The 10684-nt window shown below is 37.8% G+C and overlaps 1 pseudogene; it reads left to right on the top strand.

Moving 5' to 3' along the window:
* Window positions 1–2362: 2362 nt before the first annotated feature.
* LOC146073924 (protocadherin gamma-B1 pseudogene) lies at window positions 2363–4270 on the top strand (annotated as a pseudogene).
* Window positions 4271–10684: the final 6414 nt, after the last annotated feature.

Here is a 10684-nt window from a genome sequence, read left to right as displayed (position 1 = left end):
ATATATATATACAGGGCTATTTTTCAGTAGGCTTCAGCAGGAACTGAGGCTCGTATTCTAGTTCACTCTTTCTGACAAAATATTTCTTAGATGGACAAAACCATGTGCACTGCAGGTGAGGCAGGTGTAAAACCCCACCCAAATCTAATTATCTCTGCACAAGTAACACCTGCCTCACCTGCATCACCTGCAGTGCATATGGTTTTGTCCATCTAACAAATATTTTGTCAGAAAGAGTGAACTAGAATAAGGGCCTGAGTTCCTGCTGGAGCCTGCTGAAAAATAGCCCTGTATATATATATATATATATATATATATATATATATATATATATATATATATATATATCTATATCACTTTTTAACCAAAAAAGCAGGTAACTATAAATGCTTGGGCTGTGCCACCTGCTCATACCTAGAGACAGGCGACACTTTCGCACATCCTCATACTGGCAAAATGTATAAAAACAGGCACACACTCAACTGCAGTAGCAAGTAGGTAGTGTATATGCTTAGATGTCTGTGCGGTCTTTACTATATCGGTAAAACCGTATGCCAATTCAAAGAACGGATGGCGCAACATCGCAGTGCAATCAAGAAGGCACTAGAAGGCATTAAAGTAGAACAACTAGTAGCCCAACACTTTGTGAAATTCAAACACAACCTGACATCGCACCGCTATAAAATGATAGATATTGTGCAGGAGGATAAACGGGGAGGAGATCGGGCTAATAGATTATTACGCCTGGAAACAAAGTGGATACATGAACTTGATACTGTATTGCCTAGGGGACTGAATGAAAGTCTTACTTATAACTGCTTTTTATGAGCAGCCGCTTGCATTTAGTAACTATTCCTTTGGTCTTCTAACTTCCATCTCCAGCACAGTACGGCTTACTTGCAAACCATTACGTAATGAATATTGTAAAACTTCTATCCATGCAACAGGAGTTCCACATTATTGTGAACCCCATGGTGATTCGCTGAAAAGAATCTGTTTTGTAAATTACTGTACATATCACTGTATATACTTGTACCTGTTTTTTTGCACTTTATTTACTTTTTTGGTGTAATGTTTACGTTCTGACGTCATCAATGCTGGCAGGGGCTGCCCCTGATGACGCAATCACTTTCTCCATGTGACAACTTGGCTGCGGGGGTCATCATTGGACATACCCCACATGCTATTTAAGGACCGAGAGTATAGCCCACCCACCCACATATAACCAAATTCTTTGGAGAGGGCACCCGGCAAAATACTGAACTCACTTGATACCACTACCTGAGTGCCGAGCATCGCCACCATATATATATATATATATATATATATATATATTACGTGTAATATATGTACAGATGGAGCCACCTTCATTCAGCAGGAGTCTGGCGGTCAGATCACCAACTGCCAGCCCCTGCCAGCCGCAGGAAGGGGACGCACGAGCACGAGACGCTAGCACGCCCCCTTCCAACTGAGATCCCCGACAGTCCCCACCGCCTTCCCACCGGTACCCATCGATCACCGCCGCCTCCCTTTACCCCTTCCTAACCCAGCCCGTTCCCCTGAAGCGGAGACAGGCAGGGTTTGCGTCCCCCGCTGCCTGGAAATTGGGACTTGCATGCATTAGAGACGCTTGTTAGATGGAGTGCATATCCGCCAGCATTCTGGTGAGCCCCGGCCCTGACTGAGAGGTTCTCCATCTATAAATATACTGAATATTATCTGTATGTCCGCTTCATTTCAGTTTTAGCTGTACGGGATTCAATATCCCTATTTTTGTAATTACCTTTCACTTGTTGCATACCTATAAATCTATTTATATTTCCTTCACACTTATTGTGTTTACTAGCAAAGTGATCTGAAAATGGGTGAGTTTTTAGCCCCTTACAGATATTGTATATACAGTATGATCTGCTGCTCTTGTTTTTAAATTACGTGTAGTTTTTCCAATATACAGCTTCTCACATGAACATTCCAAAAGATATACTATATTTCTGGAATGACAAGTAATGAAGTGATGGATTTTGATTTCCTTTCCACGTACTTCAAATGTTGTTGTTTCTCTTTCAATATTTGTGTGAATGATAGCAGTTGGGATTTTATTCATCTGATTTATCCATTGGGAAATACATCAAGTTTACCTCCTATTCACATTTACAAGATGCTCACTGTTCTGCTTTTTTGAAACAAGCAAAATCTAACATAAATGCATAAATATAATTATAATAATACGATCTGTAATTTTAGAAACTTTGAATATTGATGTTGGGAGAAATGTTTTATACATTTGCCAGCAGTGACAAATAAGCTAGTTACAGTAGTGTTGCAATTCCTAAATTAGACACTAAGCGCCGCTATTGAACTGTGTTTTGCTTTTCCGTGTTCAGAACTCCTGAATTTAGAGTATTGCACAGCACAAATCTGCAGTATAAAACATAATAGGGATTTTTTCTCTCATGTACTTGCAATTTGGATTCTTCTGCTGAAAGGAAAAACATTTGGAATTGCATATTTCATTGAATCACTTTGGATCAAAAGAAGCTGGACGTTCATCATCTAGCAATAGAAATGAAGCTGATTTATGGAGGAAGAAAGACAATCCAATGGCAGGTAGTATGTTTTCTATTTTTCTTCGCATTCCATCAAATCTCTGCTCAGCTTTACTATTCCATACCTGAGGAATTAAAGCAAGGGACTGCGATAGGAAATGTAGCAAAAGATCTGGGATTGAAAACAAAGGAATTATCAATTCGAAAATTCCACATTGTCTCACGTGGCAAAACACAATATTTCAATGTGAATTTAGAAAATGGGGACTTGTACATTGCAGAAAGAATAGACAGAGAGATGTTATGTGGAATAAAACAGAATTGTCTGATGAGCTTTGAAGCTGTGATTGAAAATCCATTGCACTTGTACACAATCAAAGTGGAAATTCAGGATGTCAATGATAATTCACCAAGTTTTTCCATGGGTATTTTTGACATAACGATCAGTGAGTCTGCGTTACCTGGAGTACGTCTGACTTTGGGAAATGCCCAAGATCTTGATATAGGTGCCAATTCTGTACAAGACTACATGATTGATGACAACGAGGACTTTGAACTGGGAATAAAAATTACAAAAGATGGCATTAGGTCTCCAGAACTTATTTTGCAAAAGCCATTGGACAGAGAAAAGCAGAGTATTTATCAATTAGTTCTAACGGCTTTGGATGGAGGACACCCTCCTAAATCTGGTACTGCCTATATAAAGGTCATAGTGCATGATGTTAATGACAACTTTCCAACATTTGCTAAAGACGTATATGAGATAAGTTTAAATGAAAATGCACCTATTGGATATTTGGTTCTTCAGCTGAATGCTGTGGATGAAGATGAAGGTTCAAATGCCCAAATAACATATTCTTTTAGGGATAATCCTGAAAATATACATTCATTATTTAGTATTGATCCAGTAAATGGTAATATTAATGTAACAGGAGATATAGACTATGAAATTACAGAGAGATTTGAATTAACTGTGGAAGCTAAAGATGGCGGTAACCTTGTTACTCATTGCAAAATCATAATAAATGTTACGGATATGAATGACAATCCACCACAAATAACAATCACTTCTTTATCAGATACAATTCCAGAGAATTCTCCAACAACTACAATTATAGCCCTGATTAATGTTCATGACTTAGACAGTGGAGTGAATGGAGAGGTCGTTTGTGAAATTTTTGAAACTTTACCCTTCCAGCTAGTGTCATCTTCCTCCAATTACTATAAGCTGGTAACCACAGCAAGTATTGACAGAGAGAGTAGGTCTCACTATAATATAACAATTACAGCAATGGATAATGGATCTCCTCAACTATCCACCAACAAAACCATTCAACTCACTATTTCAGATGTGAATGACAATCCACCTGTTTTTGAAAAAGCGAGTATTATTGTCTATGTTCAAGAAAATAATCCACAAGGAACCTCTATACATAGCATCCATGCATCTGATTGTGATACGAATGAGAATGCTAAAATTAGTTACTCTATTATCAGTAATAAAATTGATGGTATCCCAGTATCTTCATATGTTTCTATAAATTCAATGAGTGGGGTTCTATACGCTCAGAGATCATTTGACTATGAACAGCTGCGGGAATTTCAGTTAAGGTGATGGCTAAAGACAGCGGATCTCCTTCTTTGAGCAGTAATGTCACAGTGAGGATATGTATCATTGATAGGAATGATAATGCTCCTAAGATCCTCTATCCATCCCCAGACACGGAGGGATCAGCATTATTTGAGTTTATCCCTCACTCTGCTGAGAAAGGCTATCTAATATCCAAAGTGATTGCAGTAGACGATGACTCTGGTCACAATGCCTGGCTCTCTTACCACTTACTACAAGTTTCTGGTCCATCTTTGTTTGCAATTGGCCAACACACTGGTGAAATCAGGATTGAACGAGACCTTGAAGACAAGGATTCTTTGAGACAAAAGATTGTGGTATTGGTAAAGGACAATGGGGTTCCATCCTTGTCATCTACAGTGACCTTAAGCTTGGTTGTTGCAGAAAACTTTCAACAAGTTGTTCCAGAAATAAAACACCAACCCAGCAATTCAAATTCTCCATCTAATACAACATTCTACCTGGTAGTTTCCATAACTCTAATTTCTCTTCTATTCATTATAGCAGTAGTTGCTATAGTTGTATCCAAGTACAGAAAATCAAGTAGTTCTACATCTTTTGGAGCACTAAGTGGAAATGTGTATCCTCAGTTCACTCTAGGATGTCCTTCGGAAATCAGTGATAGAAGTTTACCCTTTCCATTCTCCTATGATGTGTGTGTTACCCTTGACTCAAAGCAGAATGAATTAAGTTATCTGAATCCAGTAGAGAATGTTCCTACCGGCAATCCCATTGACCATGTTGATTCAGCAGCAACAAATGATCCATCAACAAACAGTTTTCCCCAACCTATCGAGCCACAGGTAAGAGATCATTATAAAAATTTTAACACAAAATCTGTTTTTGTCAACACGTGGAAATCTGCGGACCATGAATAACAATACACAATTAATAATTTCGATGAAACTTGAAACATTATCTACTACGTTACAGAATGGTAATATAATGAGTATTCCACAATGGTTAACCTGCTAATATCATTACTTTGGCTGTTGAATTGATGACCATTTTTACCAGGGTCAAAGGCTAACTGCAAAGGGAAAAAAGAAAACTTAAAAAATATAATAATGTTTTAGTATTTATAACATGTGCTATTGCTGTTTTTACATTTTAACTTTTTTTTAGTTTTATTTGGATTTTACAAATATTTTATGTATACTCCTGAAATGTAGTCCTTTAATTGCTGAGCCTATAGAGGATGTAGTCAAAAGGTCAACAATAACACAGGTGAGATATATAATGTTGACACTACAATGTTGACAGTTATATTCTCGACATTATACAAATATGTAAAGGGAACATGAGGACATTTTCAGAATGTGGACAGGTTCATTATCCACAATTTTAGACATTAGGGTTAGACTTCAGGTGAGAGGGTTTGGCTGTACTGGGATGTTAGGTTTAGGCTGCGGGGTGAGGAGAGTTATTAGTAAGAAATAGGGATAGGGTGGAAATGCCGGACTGCTATAACATCTGAGGTCTGATCTGAAGTGAATGTCACATGACCGCGGAAGACCATATTGCGGTTGCCAGAAAAGATAAGTCACCACTGGCTCACAAGAGACAATATGTTGACATTTTATCACTGTCTACATTATAGATGTGAACATGATAAATGTCAACATGATAACTGTCAACATATCGTACCTGGCTCGGCTATGACATTGTTACAACTGGAAACACTTTTTATAATGACATCTATAAAATAACCAAAATTATGACATTTGAATATTATGTTTCAAATGAATACATTTATTTCTTTGGATTTTTTGGAAGGCTCAAGTTAACCCTAAGATGGTTATGTAATAGAGTCGGCCCTTTTGGCTGCAGATTTAGGGCATGATTGTTACTGGGCGATAAAGGGAAAAAAATTGACCTTTGTACCTAGTCAAAATAAGGTTGCACTGCAGGTGGGGCAGATGTAATATGTGCAAAGAGATTTAGGGGGTATTCAATGTGAGGGTCACGGCAGTCGAGCTTGCCGCGAGGCTCTGGGGGCATGACCCAGAGGCTCTGTGAGCCTCTAGCCATGCCCCAAGCCCCCTGGCTGCGGGAATAGATGCTGTGCCTGTGCGCCCAGCGTTTATTCACCACTGCTCAGCAGCCAACGGGGGGGACTCCCAACAGCCCCCCTCTCCGAGGGACACTGCCAGCCCGGGGAGGGATGCAGGAATTTTTCTGAATACCGGGACATTCCCACGGTTTTCAGGACTGTTGGGAGGTATGAAGTAGCCAAGAGGCGAAGCGGTCCATCTACAGTCCCTGCTATGCACTGCAGGGCCCCTCTCTTTACCCTATCTCACTCTTGCCTTGGAATACTAACTATAATCAGGTACACCTTGTTAATTAACTATTCACTTTTTTTTCTGGTCACCCCACTAAGGCCAAGTGGCCCTCTTTTGGCTAGATCAATAATTACATCTTCAAATAAAAACAATATACTTTTTCTTGTGTGATACAGGGTGAGAGGGATATCGCTCACTCCCCACCAATATTATATTAATACATGGGAAGCAGCAGCATATACCCTTAATATATCTGTCCCCCAATATCTAACACACCTAGTTACCTATACTCACCTTCTGGATGCTCTCATCCTATTGAAACCCACACCAACAAAATTACTGTAATTGTAGGCCTACAAACAGGAATGATATCTCCTACGTCTACCATACACACAGTGGATAATTGAGCCACACTCACTCCCCCATCAACGGCCACCTATAGGACAACAGCTAATCCAAGCTGGGGAAGAAGCAGCTGCCTCATACACTGGTAGGTGACCTGCCACAGCTTTCTTATTATCTAACCAAGGTGTACCTGTACATTATACATACCAGTACACACCAGCTAGATGTACAATCCTATCAGTTGACCATATACTGGTACTTAATTGTTTACATAATACAATTCTTTAATACTGTACTGTACTGTGACAAAGTTTCCAAGCAGTCAATGTAAAACTCTTTTTTCTAGAAATTGATTCTAGAAAATTAATAGAGGATGAGTCACTGCACATCAAATATCAGGAGATACAACATTGGATTCATATCCTTAGGAAATACTCTATTTGAGTTATTGATGTGCTTACTGTATACTCATATTTTCGCAGGCTTTCAATGATATTGGCATTTAACTTAATTGCCATTACTAATTGAGGGGAAAGTGTCATATATATATATATTGTATTGCCTTAAATCATCTAGAGTGCCAGACCATCTACCTATTGTATGCATGTGTATATATATATATATATATATATATATATATAACTCTCCGTTTGCTGGCACTCTATGGTCACAGTTCAGCCAGACTAGGTGCACTTAAGATAATCATACAATCAATCCAATAGGAAAGGCACTCCAGTCATTATTTTCAAAAAGCAAAACTTTTATCCGCAGATAAAAGTACAGATACTGTACTGCCTGACGACGGGCCTAATAAAAGGTCCGAAACGTTGCAAAGCACTTGTTTGACGTGATGAGCTTTTTTTGACTGAGTGCCGGAGTTTGTATACATATCTGCACCTTCCGTGGTCCGGGCACCGCAAGCTGTAACCAGGAGAGCCACTGCCGACTATTCGCAATATATATATATATATATATATATATATATATATATATATATATATATATATATATATATATATAGAGAGAGAGAGAGAGAGAGAGGTTTTTAGTGACGCAGCACTTCCCAACACTGGTAGTATATTGCTCCGATGCCCAGCCAGGTAATACCGAAGTACCCAAAAACAGACAAGTGAACGGCGGCACCCGGAGGCTATAAATCAGGCAACAATAGCAAAGTTTTGCAGATCAAACGTTTTCAATGTTTTTTACATCGTCATCAGATCCTGATGATGATGTAATAAACATCGAAAACATTTGATCTGCAAAACTTTGCTATTGTTGCCTGATTTATAGCCTTCGGGTGCCGCCATTCACTTGTCTACATATATATATATATATATATAGTACACTTACCCCCCCACTGCGGAAGGAGTCCAAACCGGCACACGAGTAGTGAAGAAAAAAGATGTGGTTTATTCCATAAGTACAGGAGTTATAACAGCGGTCCCGACAGCTGTTTCAACTGGGTCCTACCAGTAGGACCCAGTTGAAACAGCTGTCGGGACCGCTGTTATAACTCCTGTACTTATGGAATAAACCACATCTTTTTTCTTCACTACTCGTGTGCCGGTTTGGACTCCTTCCGCAGTGGGGGGGTAAGTGTACTGTATTACTATTATGGACCAGGCACCGAATTCTACTGTTTAAATGATTGGAGTGCCGCCCTGTTACCCAATCCCTTATATATATATATATATATATATATATATATATATATATATATACCGACCTTTCTCCCATGTTGTGTATGTTACGTTTATGAATTTATATGTGTGTCCTACTGTCTGGAACAGCTTTTCAGATTTTTTAACGCATATCAAATAAAAGTTAAATTTTATATACGAAAGAGTTCCCCCAGTGCTTTCCTTTCCCTCTTTCTACATATATATATATATATATATATATATATATATATATATATATATACTCTCAGGGGAGCACCGCCACGTGAGTCAGTGTCCACTAATACTCTTAAGCTTGGACGATTATTATTGTGGTATCTATTCATGCATTATACCTAACAGCTAGTGCACAGCTTTTCCCATTCTCCCCCCTTCCCTGTTACTCAATCATTTATTATTGGTTAATGAGTGAATCCAATCAATGTCAGGAACTGATTATTATGTGAGCATTAATAATTGTAAAGTGTACGAAGAGTATGTATATACTGTACTAACATCTTTGTGCAATTTGTGTATATTTAGTGATACTAATACTTTATATGGGAATTAATCAAAATCTCATAATATGCTATAATAGGCGAGATGTACTAAACCTTGAAAAGTGATCAAATGGAGAGTGATAAACCACCAACCAATCAGCTACTACCTGTCATTTTTTAAACACAGCCGGTGACATGGCAGGTAGGAGCTGATTGGCTGGTGGTTTATCACTCTCCATTTTATCACTTTTAAAGCTTAGTACATCTGGCCCTGTTGTCTGAGCTTCTGCATTAAGCTCTAGGTAATTTCACAGAAATATTTGTAATTACGAATTGTAAAATTATTATTATTGTTGTTATTATTATAATTATATTGTTGATGTTGATTGATAATCGTTATCATCATTTATTTACCCTGACTATAGTAAGTATATCTGTAACATAGTAACACACATAAGAGACATTACTGTTATGTCTTGTTTTACACATGCACCAAATATTCTTATGTTCCGTGAAACAACACTGGTGCTACAATAATTGCATTTTATTTTTTTAAGTACATATAGATTACTTATGTTATTGAAGGATAAATTATATTATAAATCTTTATTTAAAAACTTTATACAGAAATATCATTCATGTATAGTGTTGTAAGATTAGTAGTTGGATTTTATTGCTGCGGAAAAACATATTTAAAAATTAAAAAACAAGTCATTGTGATGCATGTTTAATTTTTCCTGAAATAAACAAATTCTAAAATGAAATCTAATACAGATTTCTGCAGTTCCTCAAACAGACTCTAGGTGCCGCTGCTTGCCTGTAAATTGTAGCTCAGTGTGTACTGTATGTAGCATTGCTGAATCCTGTTACAATATAACAGAAGAAATCTGCAGGACAAGGAACAACACAGCATACTGTATCTACTCATTTTCCAGCAACTTGGATTATTCTGCTGAAAAAAATAATAATTGGGGACTGCATACAGGTATATATATTTGTATTTTGGAAGCATTAGAGGAAACAACCAAGTGGAAATTTTCCAGTTTACACGGTTACAAGATTAACAGTGGAGGCAAAAGGGCAATGGAATGGCAAGTAGTGTTTCTCCTTTTATATGTTATATCTGACCATATATATGCTCAGCTTAACTACTCAATACCGGAAGAATTTAAGCAAGGCACTGTAATAGGAAACATAGGCAAAGATTTGAGCATCAATGTCAAGGAATTATCTTTTAGAAAGTTCCATATTGTCTCACGAGGTAAAATACAATATTTTAATGTAAATTTAGAAACTGGAGATTTGTGTGTTGCTGAGAGAATAGACAGAGAGGTCATATGTGAGATGAAGAACAGTTGCTTAATAAGCTTTGAAGCTGTGATCGAAAATCCTTTGCACTTGTACATAATTAAAGTGGAAATTCAGGATGTAAATGATAATCCGCCAAGTTTTTCCAAAAATATTTTTGACATAACGATCAGTGAGTCTGCTGTACCTGGAGTACGTCTTGCTTTGGGACGTGCACAGGACCCCGATATAGGTACCAATTCTTTATGGGACTATAAGATTTCTGAAAATGAGGATTTTGCACTGGCAATAAAAATAAATAATGATGGCATTAAATTTCCAGAACTTATTTTAGAGAAGCCACTGGATAGAGAAAAGCAGAGTATTTATGAATTATCTCTGATGGCTGTGGATGGGGGCCAGCCTTCGA

Source organism: Crinia signifera, chromosome 4 (assembly GCF_055691185.1).
Source record: "Crinia signifera chromosome 4, ASM5569118v1, whole genome shotgun sequence".
In the NCBI taxonomy this organism is placed as follows: domain Eukaryota; kingdom Metazoa; phylum Chordata; class Amphibia; order Anura; family Myobatrachidae; genus Crinia; species Crinia signifera.
The sequence above is the reverse complement of the archived record's forward strand: the minus strand, read 5'-3'. Positions and strand labels throughout refer to the sequence as shown.